Source organism: Eleutherodactylus coqui, chromosome 7 (genome assembly GCF_035609145.1).
Source record: "Eleutherodactylus coqui strain aEleCoq1 chromosome 7, aEleCoq1.hap1, whole genome shotgun sequence".
Taxonomy (NCBI): domain Eukaryota; kingdom Metazoa; phylum Chordata; class Amphibia; order Anura; family Eleutherodactylidae; genus Eleutherodactylus; species Eleutherodactylus coqui.
In genome coordinates this window covers 26969313-26982969 of record NC_089843.1, presented here as the reverse complement: position 1 = coordinate 26982969, position 13657 = coordinate 26969313, and positions in this window count along the sequence as shown.

Here is a 13657-nt window from a genome sequence, read left to right as displayed (position 1 = left end):
AGTCTCGGTGGTCTGCTAGAATCAATGGAGTGCGTCCAGCCACCCCCCAAACACGCAGGTGGGAATTGTCACCTAGGCCTGGCCTTCTATGCAACTGACTTTGTCCTTGCGGTGAAGAGCTTGGCTACTGTTTGGTGGCTCCACCCACACCTGGGTTTAGGCAGACCTTATTACCCGCCACACAAAGTGATGGGTTACGTTAATAGTTTTTGTTGTTTGGTCGTCGAGAAGGAGCGCCCGAGGTTAGTAGAACGACGAACAGATGCCATCTGTACGCAACTTAACACACATATATTATGGCTAACATAAAATATACATCCTTCAATGTAAGAGGGATGAATACCCCCGAAAAAAGAAGTCAAATTTTGACACTACTAAAAAAAATGAAATCCGAAATAGTATTTCTCCAGGAGACCCACTTAAAACAAAACCACATACCCAAACTTCCCATACATACATATAACCAATGGTTCCACAGTACACCCACTCTCCAGAAAATAGACCCATACGGTAGGTACCTATTCCTCAAAGGCACAATAGCAAACAACAAAGTAACCCTTGCTAACTTATACGCCCCAAATCACAACCAGGTTCCATGGCTCATACGAACTTTAACTGAATTCGTAGATTTTGCAGAGGGACTCACAGTCGTAGGCGGAGACTTTAATTTAGTCTTGGACCCCTCCAGGGACACCACATCTACCACCCCGTCAATTCCCAACAAGCATATACGGAGACTTAAAGCTACCCTCTCTGACCTGAACTTGCACGATATATGGAGATTATTACACCCAGAAGACAGAGGGTACACATATTTCTCTCACATACACACAACGTACCATAGGTTAGATTATCTCCTTGTGTCTGGAAAACACATAATAAACGCTCGAGACACAGATATCAGTCAAATCACAATTTCTGATCACGCACCGGTCTCAGTCTCACTTCCCATACACAACCTTCCCATTAGAGAATGGAATTGGAGACTGAATCCCACACTACTAAGCGACAAACTCCACTGCACAACACTATCAGACAAGCTAAAAGAATTCTTTGAGTTAAACGACACCCCAGACATCTCCACACCAATCCTATGGGAAGCCCACAAGGCTTTCATCAGAGGTGAATTAATAGCCCTAGGCATGAGAGTAAAGAAACAAAGGGAGAGGGAGGTAGATTCCTTGCTAACACAGATATCTAACCTAGAACAAGTACATAAGCACTCACTAAACAATGACAAACTCCAAGAACTAAAAGATCTCAGAGACAAACTCAAAAACACCCTAAACATCAAAACAGCAAAGACCCTCCTCTATTCTAAATATAAAATCTATATGCACGGTGATAAAGGTTCCAAAACAATGTCCAACCTCATCAAGAAACAAAAAGAAAAAACCTTCATACACAAAATAAAAACAACAACAGGCCAAACTGTAGATTCTACTGCGAACACCGCAAAGGAATTCGAAAAATTCTATAAAGATCTGTACAACCTCCCTAGTGACGAACAAAGAGGGGAACATAAAAATCTTAATAGCATAACTCAAGCATTTATAGAGTCCCTCACCCTACCCAGCCTAACTGAAGAAGATAAAGCTAGCCTAATATCCCCAGTCACCTCCCCAGAGGTCGAAAAAATTCTCAAATCGATTCCCAATGGAAAAAGCCCAGGGCCGGACGGCCTACCAATCATATACTATAAAACCTTTTCCGAAACACTCATCCCACACCTGACAAATCTATGCAATACACTTCTTACAGGTGGACAACTCCCCAAACAAGCCTTGGAAGCATTTATCACCCTGATACCAAAAGAAGGGAAAGACCCAGAACACTGCGGCAATTATAGGCCCATTTCCCTATTAAACACAGATCTCAAGATTTGGGCAAAATTGTTAGCACAACGTATCTCACCTCCACTCCCAAAATTAATACATGCTGACCAAGTGGGGTTTGTACTGGGTCGAGAGGGAAAAATGAACACATCCCGCATTATCAATACTATCCACTACGCCAAACTTAACAAAATCCCACTGATCTTATTGGGAACAGACGCCGAAAAGGCCTTCGACAGAGTGAGCTGGAGTTTTATGAGAGTCGCACTACAGAAGTTTGGCCTGCCAGATCAATTCATCGAGGCCATATTTAGCATGTATTCAACTCCCACAGCCAGGCTCCAAATAAACGGTACTCTGTCGTGGCCTTTCGCCATCACCAATGGGACCAGGCAGGGTTGCCCTCTCTCCCCCGCCCTCTTCGTGTTGGTCATGGAATTCTTACTTCAACGAATCAGACAACACCCCAATATTAAGGGGTTAAGTATAGGAAACCTCACACACACAACAGCTGCTTTCGCAGATGACCTTTTGGTGCTTATGACCAACCCCGAGAGGGCCTTCCCCGCAATCATAGACATCTTTGAACAATTTGGTAAAATCTCAAATTTTAAAATTAATTATGAAAAATCAGAAGCTCTAAACATTTCAGCTCCAACCAACAAGATTAAACAGATCATAAAAACACTCCCCTTTAAATGGCCCACTTCCAGCATCAAATACTTAGGCATCATTATAACTTCAGACCCACGCCTTCTCTATAAGGCAAACTCCCCCCCCCCCTCCTCCAAAAAGTACAAAACCAACTACACAATATTAACACCCCCCTGCTGTCATGGCTGGGCAGAAAAAACCTGATATCAACTTATATACTACCATATATCCTCTATGTTCTACAAACAGTCCCGATAGAGATCCCCTGCAAATTCTTCTCAAATCTTCACAAAATGTTCAGGACATTTATTTGGAACAAACGAAAACCGCGATTAGCATTTTCATACTTGACACAAAAGAAGCCACAAGGAGGTTTTGGCCTACCAGATATATCTACCTATTACAAAGCGATCCACATGACTAGATGGTTTGACTTGGTGGAACGCAAACTAGACTCGCCCTCCTTAAACCTAGAGAGAACATTAATAGATCAAATCGGTCAATTCCTTCTTTGGACCAACAACAAAATGCCTTATAAAAAACAAACACTCAGCCCAACACTAAGAGGCACAATTAAAGTAATGCATTCTATCAGAATAGAAAAGGGAGATCAACACAAGCTAGCACCAATGATTCCTGCATCACTGGCCCCCTCTATTTTAGCTAACAAGCTAATTAAAATAACCAACACTTGGGCTAAACTAAACTCTCTAACAATCCAAGACATCATTAAGGGAACTAAAATAAACAGCCCCTCACAAATCGATCTGCTCTTACCAAACCACTCCCTAAACTTCCTAGAGATAACAGGCATTTATTCCTCACTCAAAAAACTTCAGGAGAAATATAAGAGAACTGCGAGACCCGTATTGGTACGAAGCATACCTCTTTGTCCCGGAGAGACCAAAGAAACTTATGACACACCTATACAAAGGCCTACTTATGAACGCCGCACCCGACAAACCGTGGTTCCTTAGAGTCTGGGAAGGAGAATTGGGGACAACCTTTGACAGGGAAGAGACTAAAAAAATCTTGACAAATTCACATGGCTTCTCAAAATGTGTCCGCATTCAAGAAAACTCATTCAAACTGACAGCCCGATGGTATAAGACACCGGTCTCGCTCTCCAAACTTAATCCTACACAAACCGACAGATGTTGGAGATGTAGCACAGATAGAGGGAACCTAGTACACATTTGGTGGCACTGTCCACAAATTAAACACTTCTGGCAAAACATCACGAACCAAATAAACAAAATATGTAATACCGCATATACATTTACCCCCGAGGAAGTCCTACTCTGGAAACCCTCAAAACAATTTACACCCTCAAAAAATTGCTTCCCCACCATACTAATTGCAGCAGCAAAACTACTCATCCCACCACTATGGAAATCGAATCATATACCTACGATAGCACAGTGGAAAGACAAAATTTCACAAATCTATAGATTTGAGGAATTAGCCGCTTGGGACACCAACTCAAGGGAAGAATTCCTCAAACTCTGGTCACCGTGGTATACATACCTAAAAAACTAGATAATATAGCTCTATCCAAGTAGCCTTAAACGGGGTGACGTATAAGAGCATCTAGCAGCAACAAATTCACTCGGGCGCTCCTCTCCCTTTCTCTCGACAACTTGGTTTCCCCCCCTCCCCCTGTTAAGTTCCTTACCAATGATCGCAAATAAAAAGCTGGGACGCTGCAGCGGAAGCGGGTAGGAGCCCCTGGTTGAGCGGACTCACTAACGCACATCTTCCATTGCTTCTTCCCCCACTCGCACACCTCGTCGTCTATACATTTGAATAGACCCCTAATGAAGTGGGGAAGTAGCTCCCTCCCGCTCACACAGCACCTATTGATTGAATGTACCCAACCTATACCATCATATCTTTCAAAGTAAGTCTGGTACATTACATCGCTAACCAAACATGTAACACTCATAATCTGTGATTTGTTAGTTACGTCCTACAATGGCTTCATTTGTGTAAGAAATTACTCACTGTTTGTAAACGATTTCTTTTTCTATGCTCAAATAAAAACAAGATTGTTTAAAAAGAAAATGAGCAGTGTGAGCAGGTCCTGTCGTGGATGGCAGAAAGTGCATCCAGCAATCTATCGACCACCCAGACTTCTGCGCCGTCCACTGCTGCAACTCTGAATCCTCTGGCTGCTGCTCCTCCTTCCTCCCAGCCTCCTATCTCCATTACAATGACACATTCTGAGGAGCAGGCAGACTCCCAGGAACTATTCTCGGGCCCCTGCCCAGAATGGGCAGCAACGGTTCTTCTCCCACCGGAGGAGTTTGTCGTGACCGATGCCCAACCTTTGGAAAGTTCCCGGGGTCCGGAGGATGAGGCTGGGGACTTCCGGCAACTGTCTCAAGAGCTTTCAGTTGGTCAGGAGGATGATGACGATGAGACTCAGTTGTCTATCACTCAGGTAGTAGTAATTGGAGTAAGTCCGAGGGAGGAGCGCACAGAGGATTCGTAGGAAGAGCAGCTGGACGATGAGGTGACTAACCCCACCTAGTTTGCTAAGCCTACTGAGGACAGGTCTTCAGAGGGGGAGGCAAGTGAAGCAGCAGGGCAGGTTGGAAGAGGCAGTGCGGTGGCCAGGGGTAGAGGCAGGGCCAGACCGAATAATCCACCAACTGTTTCCCAAAGCGCCCCCTCGCGCCATGCCACCCTGCAGAGGCCGAGGTGCTCAAAGGTCTGGCAGTTTTTCACTGAGAGTGCAGACGACCGACGAACTGTGGTGTGCAAGGTTTGTCGTGCCAAGATCAGCCGTGGAGCCACCACCACCAGCCTCACCACCACCAGCATGCGCAGACATATGATGGCCAAGCACCCCACAAGGTGGGACGAAGGCCGTTCAACGCCTCCGGTTTGCACCGCTGCCTCTCCCCCTGTGTTCCAACCTGCCACCGAGATCCAACCCCCCTCTCAGGACACAGGCACTACCGTCTCCTGGCCTGCACCCACACCCTCACCTCCGCTGTCCTCGGCCCCATCCACCAATGTCTGTCAGCGCACCGTCCAGCCGTCGCTAGCGCAAGTGTTTGAGCGCAAGCGCAAGTATGCCGCCACGCACCCGCACGCTCAAGCGTTAAACGTGCACATAGCCAAATTTATCAGTCTGGGGATGCTGCCGTATAGGGTTGTGGAAACGGAGGCGTTCAAACACATGATGGCGGCGGCGGCCCCGCGCTACTCGGTTCCCAGTCACCACTACTTTTCCCGATGTGCCGTCCCAGCCCTGCACAACCACGTCTCCCGCAACATTGTACGCGCCCTCACCAACGCGGTTACTGCCAAGGTCCACTTAACAACGGACACGTGGACAAGCACAGACGGGCAGGGCCACTATATCTCCCTGACGGCACATTGGGTGAATTTAGTGGAGGCTGGGACCGAGTTAGAGCCTGGGACCGCTCACGTCCTACCCACCCCCTGAATTGCGGGCCCCAGCTCGGTGCTGGTATCTGCGGCGGTGTATGCTTCATCCACTAAACCACCCTCCTCCTCCTCCAATGCAACCTCTGTCTCGCAATTAAGATGTGTCAGCAGCAGCACGTCGCCAGCAGTCGGTGACGCGCAGCACGGCAGCACAGCGGTGGGCAAGCGTCAGCAGGCCGTGCTGAAACTACTCAGCTTAGGAGAGAAGAGGCACACGGCCCACGAACTGCTGCAGCATGGTCGTGTGTGACAACGGCTGTAACCTGGTGGCGGCTCAGCAACTCGGCAGCCTCACGCACGTGCCATGCCTGGCCCACGTCTTTAATTTGGTGGTTCAACGCTTTCTGAAAAGCTACCCATGCTTGTCAGACCTGCTCGGAAAGGTGAGCCGGCTCTGCGCACATTTCCGCAAGTCCCACACGGACGCTGCCACCCTGCGCACCCTGCAGCATCGGTTTAATCTGCCAGTGCACCGACTGCTGTGCGACGTGCCCACACGGAGGAACTCTACGCTCCACATGTTGGCCAGGCTCTATGAGCAGCGTAGAGCTGTAGTGGAATACCAACTCCAACATGGGCGGCGCAGTGGGAGTCAGCCTCCTCAATTCTTTACAGAAGAGTGGGCCTGGTTGGCAGACATCTGCCAGGTCCTTGGAAACTTTAAGGAGTCTACCCAGATGGTGAGCGGGGATTCTGCAATCATTAGCGTCACCATTCCTCTGCTATGCCTCTTGAGAAGTTCCCTGCAAAGCATAAAGGCAGACGCTTTGCGCTTGGAAACGGAGGCGTGGGAAGACAGTATGTCGCTGGATAGTCAGAGCACCCTCTGTCTATATCTCAGCGCGTTGAGGAGGAGGAGGAGGAGCATGAGGAGGATGAGGAGGAGGGGGAAGAGACAGCTTGGCCCACTGCTGAGGGTACCCATGCTGCTTGCCTGTCATCCTTTCAGCGTGTATGGCCTGAGGAGGAGGAGGATCCTGAAAGTGATCTTCCTAGTGAGGACAGCCATGTGTTGCGTACAGGTACCCTTGCACACATGGCTGACTTCATGTTAGGATGCCTTTCTCGTGACCCTCGCGTTACGCGCATTCTGGCCACTATGGATTACTGGGTGTACACACTGCTCGACCCACGGTATAAGGAGAACCTTTCCACTCTCATACCTGAAGAGGAAAGGGGTTAGAGAGTGATGCTTTACCACAGGACCCTGGCGGACAAGCTGATGGTAAAATTTCCATCCGACAGCGCTAGTGGCAGAAAGGCGCAGTTCCGAGGGCAAGGTAGCAGGGGAGGCGCGGAGATCAGGCAGCATGTACAGCGCAGGCAGGGGAACACTCTCTAAGGCCTTTGACAGCTTTCTGGCTCCCCAGCAAGACTGTGTCACCGCTCCCCAGTCAAGGCTGAGTCGGCGGGAGCACTGTAAAAGGATGGTGAGGGAGTACGTAGCCGATCGCACGTCCGTCCTCCGTGACGTCTCTGCCCCCTACAACTACTGGGTGTCGAAGCTGGACATGTGGCCTGAACTCATGCTGTATGCCCTGGAGGTGCTTGCTTGTCCTGCGGCTAGCGTCTTGTCAGAGAGGGTGTTTAGTGCGGCTGCGGGAATCATCACGGTTAAGCGTACCCGCCTGTCAGCCGACAGTGCCGACAGGCTTACACTCATCAAGATGAACAAAGCCTGGATTTCCCCAGACTTCTCTTCTCCACCAGCGGACAGCAGCGGTACCTAAACAATACGTAGGCTGTACCCGCAGATGGAAGCATTGTTCTCTATCACCATCAAAAACAGGGACCTTTTAGCTTCATCAATCTGTGTATTATATTCATCCTCCTCCTCTTGCTCCTCCTCCTGAAACCTCGCGTAATCATGCCGAACGGGCAATTTTTCTTAGGCCCACAAGGCTCAGTCATATAATTTTTGTACACAATTTTTATACGTTTCAATGCTCATTAAAGCGTTGAAACTTGCTGCTGATCCAATTTTTATTTTAACTGGGCTGTCTACAGGCCTAGTTACAAATTAAGCCACATTAACCAAAGCGATTAATGGGTTTCACCTGCCCTCTTGGTTGGGCATGGGCAATTTTTCTGAGGCACATTAGTAGTGTTGGTACACCAATTTTTTTGGGGCCCTCGCCTACAGTGTAATCCAATTAATTTTTTGCCCACCTGCATTAAAGCTGACGTTACATCAACTGTGCTGGGCACTGCAATGGGATATATTTATGTACCGCCGGTGGCTTCCTGGCACCCACCCATGCTGTCGGTCCACACGGAGTTGTAACTGCATGTGTCCACTTCTAAAGAACCCCAGTCTGACTGGGGCATGCAGTGTGGGCCGAAGCCCACCTGCATTAAACATGACATTACCTCAGCTGTGCAGGGCACTGCAATGGGATATATTTATGTACCGCCGGTGGGTTCCAGGGAGTCACCCATGCTGTCGGTCCACACGGAGTTGTAACTGCATGTGTCCAGTTCTAAAGAACCCCAGTCTGACTGGGGCATGCAGTGAGGGCTGAAGCCCACCTGCATTAAACATGACATTACCTCAGCTGTGCTGGGCACTGCAATGGAATATATTTATGTACCGCCGCTGGGTTCCAGGGAGCCACCCATGCTGTTGGTGCACACGGAATTCCCATTGCGGAGTTGTACCTGCCTGTGACTATTTATAAAAAAACGCGGTTTGACTGGGGCATGCAGACACCTTGACAGAATGAAGTGTGTGGCACATAGGTTCCCCATTGCTATGCCCACGTGTGCAGCTCCTGATGGAGGTGGCACAGGATTGGATTTCTCATTGCTTCTGTACAGCATTGTGGGCTATCGCCCCGCCCCTTTTAAAGAGGGTCGCTGCCTAGCCGTGCCAACCCTCTGCAGTGTGTGCCTGCGGTTTCTCCTCATGGCAGACACACTTATGAATAGACATAAGGGTGGTGTGGCATGAGGGCAGCTGAAGACTGCGCAGGGACAATTTGGTGTGCGCTGTGGACACTGGGTCGTGCAGGGGGGGGGGGGGTTGGGCAGCATGTAACCCAGGAGAAGTGGCAGCGGAGTGTCATGCAGGCAGTGATTGTGCTTTGTTGGAGGTAGTGTGGTGCTTAGCTAAGGTATGCCTTGCTAATGAGGGTTATTCTGAAGTAAAAAATTGTTGGGGGGGGGGCCACTCTTGCCGCTATTGTGGCTTAATAGTGGGACCTGGTAACTTGAGATGCAGCCCAACATGTAGCCCCTCGCCTGCCCTATCCGTTTCTGTGTCGTTCCCATCACTTTCTTGAATTGCCCAGATTTTCACAAATGGAAACCTTAGCGAGCATTGGCGATATACAAAAATGCTCGGGTCGCCCATTGACTTCAATGGGGTTCGTTATTCGAAACGAACCCTCGAGCATCGCGAAATTTTCATCCCGAGTAACGAGCACCCGAGCATTTTGGTGCTCGCTCATCTCTAAAGACTATCATTAAAGGAGAACTCACCACCTCTCATGGCAACATATTCCACTCATTGATCACCCTCACTGTCAGAAAGTTTTTTCTAATATTTAAAATGTGTCTCCTACATTTCAGTTTCATCCCATTGTGTCTAGTCTTTCTTTGTGCACATGAGAATAGGGCTGATCCCTCTGCAGTGTGACAGCCCTTCAAATATTTGTAGACCGCTATTAAGTCTCCTCTCAGCGTTCTTTTTTGCAAGCTAAACGTTCCCAGATCCTTTAACCGTTCCTTATAGGATATGCATTGCAGACTGCTCACCGTCCTGATAACTCTAAAATAACTCTAGTTTGTCAATGACTTATTTTAAATTGGGGTGCTCAGAACTGGATATAGTATTTCAGAGGAGGTCTGACTATGGAAGAGTAGAGATGGATAATTACCTCACGTGATCTAGACTCTATGCTTCTCTTATTACATCCCATAATTATTTTTTTGCTGCTGCATCACACGTTTGACTCATGTTCAGTCTGTGATCTATTATTATACCTAAGTATTTTTCCCATATGCTGCTGCTTAGCTCAATTCTTCCTGTTCTGTATGTGCTTTTTTATTTTATTTTTTTTTGCTCAGATGTAGTACTTTGCATTTCTCCCCATTAAATATCAATCTGTTAGTCACCACCCGCTGTTCAAGCTTGTCTAGACCTCTTTAAATCCTCTTTGTTCTCTAGTGTTAGCGATCTCTTCTAGGCTTGTAAAGAGCAATGTGTGATTGTTGTCAGGGAGAGAAAACAAGTAATCTTGTAGATATGATACCTTTTAACAGCTTTCAAAATTACATGATGTTACAGCAAGCTTTCCCGGATATCTTACCTCCTTCATCAGGCTATGAATGAAACTAGTTTGGATGGCACATTATTATAACATGCAGATGCAAAACGTAGACGAACACATTCCTCTTGATCTAATAAAGCTCACACACAGAAATTAAGACTGTTTTGCACTCAAAACCTAAAACAATAGACAAACTGAGCTGAGACATTAGGGTCCGCCTATACACTTGGTACTGAAAGGTTTGAGGGGTTCACCAATATTCTTGCTACATTAATGTTAATGGAGTCCACCTATACTCTTGCTACAGACATGTTAACGGGGTGCTCCTATACTCTTGGTACTGAAAGGTTTGAGGGATTCACCTATACTTTTGTTACTGAAATGTTACTGAGGTACGCCTACACTCTTGCTACAGACATGTTACAGGGCTCTGCCTATACTCTTGCTACAGAAATGTTACTGGGGTCCGCCTGTACTCCTTCTACAGACACGCTACTGTGGTCCGCCAATACTCTTGCTACAGACATGTTATAGGGGTTTGCCTATACTCTTTCTGCAGAAATGTTATTGGGGTCCGCCTATACTCTTGCTACAGACATATAAAAGGGGTTCCCCTATACTCTTCTATATATATAAAGATGAAAGCCCTCACTGACCCACTGACTGACTGATTCACTGACTGACTTGCCACTAATTCTCTAACTTCCCGATGTCATAGAAACATGAAATTTGGCACAACCATAGATTATGTCCAAAATAGGAAAAGTTAATTGGTCCCAACTCGATTATTCAATTCTAGCGCAAAAGAATTAGCATCCAAATTTTACGTACATAATCTAATTCTCTCACTTCCCGATGTCACAGAAATATGAAATTTGGCACGGGTATTGATTATGTCATAAATAGGAAAAGTTAATGGGTCCCAACTCAATTATTCAATTCTAAGTGCAAAAAATCTTATTGGCGTCCACCTATACTCTTGCCACATCAATGTTAGTGGTGTCCTCCTATGCTCTTGGTTCTGAAGGGTTGAGGGGGTTCATCTATACTCTTGCTACATAAATGTGATAGATGTCCGCCTATACTCTTGCTACAGAAATGTTATAGGGGTCCGCCTATACTTGTGCTACAGAAATGTTACTGGGGTTAGCCTGTACTCTTGCTACATAAATATTACTGTGGTCTGCCTATACTATTGCTACAGAACTGTTATTTGGGTCCGCCTATATACTTGCTGCAGAAATGTTATAGAAGTCCACCTATACTTTTGCTATAGAAATGTTACTGGGGTCTGCCTATACTCTTGCTACTGAAATGTTACTGGGGTTAGCCTATAATCTTGCTACATAAATTTTATTGCCTCACCTGATGTGTCCAGCACTAAGTGTCTAGAAACAAGTGTCTAATGCTGTTGAATGATGCAGTTATACAGCACAGTTACTAATAATCATCTACGTACTCTTTCACCAACAGGTATGTCCCACTCATCCATTGCTTCACTCCATCTGAATTTGATTGCTCTGCCTTGCCTTTCCTGAATCTGCTGTGAAATCTTTAATTTATGCACAATAATTTGTGCACAATAGTATGTCCCATTGCTTTATATAAATTGATTTGACTCTATTTGTTACCATATGCATTTTCCTCATCACCTTCCCAAATAGCTTTCTCCCTGTCTCATCTTAGTGTTGTTGGACACAGTTTGTTTATGTAAGAGGGTAATAAACCCCACCCCCCAAATTGTTCATTAGCCATCCAAAGGTGGGTCAGCTGGTTGACTAGTGAAATGTAGCAAGCCACTCCCAGCTGAAGTCCTGTAGCCAGAACTTTAAAGCCAGTTCCATTCTCCATGCCTCACCAGATGTGTCCAGCACTAAGTGTCCAGAAATAAGTGTCTTATGCTGTCTTATGATGCAGTTATACAGCGCAGTTCGACAGAGCAGGAGACAGGTGACATCCACAACTGTCCAAAGTTTGAAGGAAATTCCCCCCCCCCCCCCCTTTTGCACTGATCTCCATCATTATCCTCTTTTCAAGCTTTAACTCTTTCTTCCAACGCCCAGGCCTAACACACTCCATCCACATCAGCCCCTCCCTCCTCTCCTCACCCAAGTATGCCTCACATGCACTTTTAAACATCGTAAGACACCTCCAGCCCCCCCCCTCATACCGCCAAGAAACACCTCAGCCACCCACACAAATCCCCTAACCATGCACTCACCCTTGCTACCCTGTTACTCCTAGCCGAGGGGACATATCCCCCAACCCAGGCCCACCCTGTACTGCTCCATACCAAAATGCACCCTTTGCCCCATTCAAATGTGCCCTATGGAACTCCCAATTTGCATGTAACAAACTCCCAACTATCCATGACCTCTTTACCAGTAAATAGAGATGAGCGAGCACACTCGTCCGAGCTTGATGCTCGTTCGAGTATTAGGGTACTCAAGATGCTCGTTACTCAAGGCGAGCACCACGCGATATTCAAGTCAATTCCATTTCCTTCCCTGAATGTTTTGCGCCATTTTCTGGCCAACAGGCATGCAGGGAAGGCACTACAACTTCCTCCTGTGACATTCCAGCCCTATCCCACCCCCCTGCAGTGAATGGCTGGCGAGGTCAAGTGACTCCGAGTATTTAAAGTGGGGCCGCCGGCGGCTCGCCACAGACACACACTGGGAGAGATAAGGAGAGAGCTGCTGCTGCTATAGGGAAAGTGTTAGTGTAGGATCCTGTGTACAAGAACACCAATGGTCCTTCTTAGGGCCACATCTGACCATGTGCATTACTGTTGTGGCTGCTGGTAGCAGTTTTGCACAATTTTTTTTTATATCTGGCTCTGCAGGCCATTACAGCTATAGAGTTTTCAGGCTGCAGTCTGTAATACAGAGCATAGAGAAAGTCCTGCTGAGAAAGGGAAAGTGGTAGTGTAGGATCCTATCTCCAAGAACTGCTACGGTCCTTCTTAGGGCTACCGGTGACCGTCTAAATTTTACAGGGCTCTGCTGTGAGTTGCAGTGCATCACTTATGCACAGCTAGGCCTTTTTGCAGCCTTCTGTATAATTTTTTTCTCCGTAGAGTTTGGTTTACAATACCGCTCTCAGCGACAAAGTGTACGCAAACAATTCCATAATTATTTACACCGAGCTGTGTCTGCAGTGAATTTGAGGCACAGCGTACGGCCACAGCAACTGATAGAGGGGAAGTGATATACACACTATATAGCCTGTATTCTTTTACAAAAAATAAATAAAAGCTCCTCGGTTGGGCTACCTTTGACCGATTAACTTTTACTGGGTGTCTGATGGGAGTTTTAGTCCATCACTATTGCACAGTTAAGCCTGTTTGTGGCCTTCCTGACTATTTTTTCCTGCCTGGAGTTTGCCTTACTATACCGCTCTCAGCGACAAAGTGTACGCAAACAATTCCATAATTAT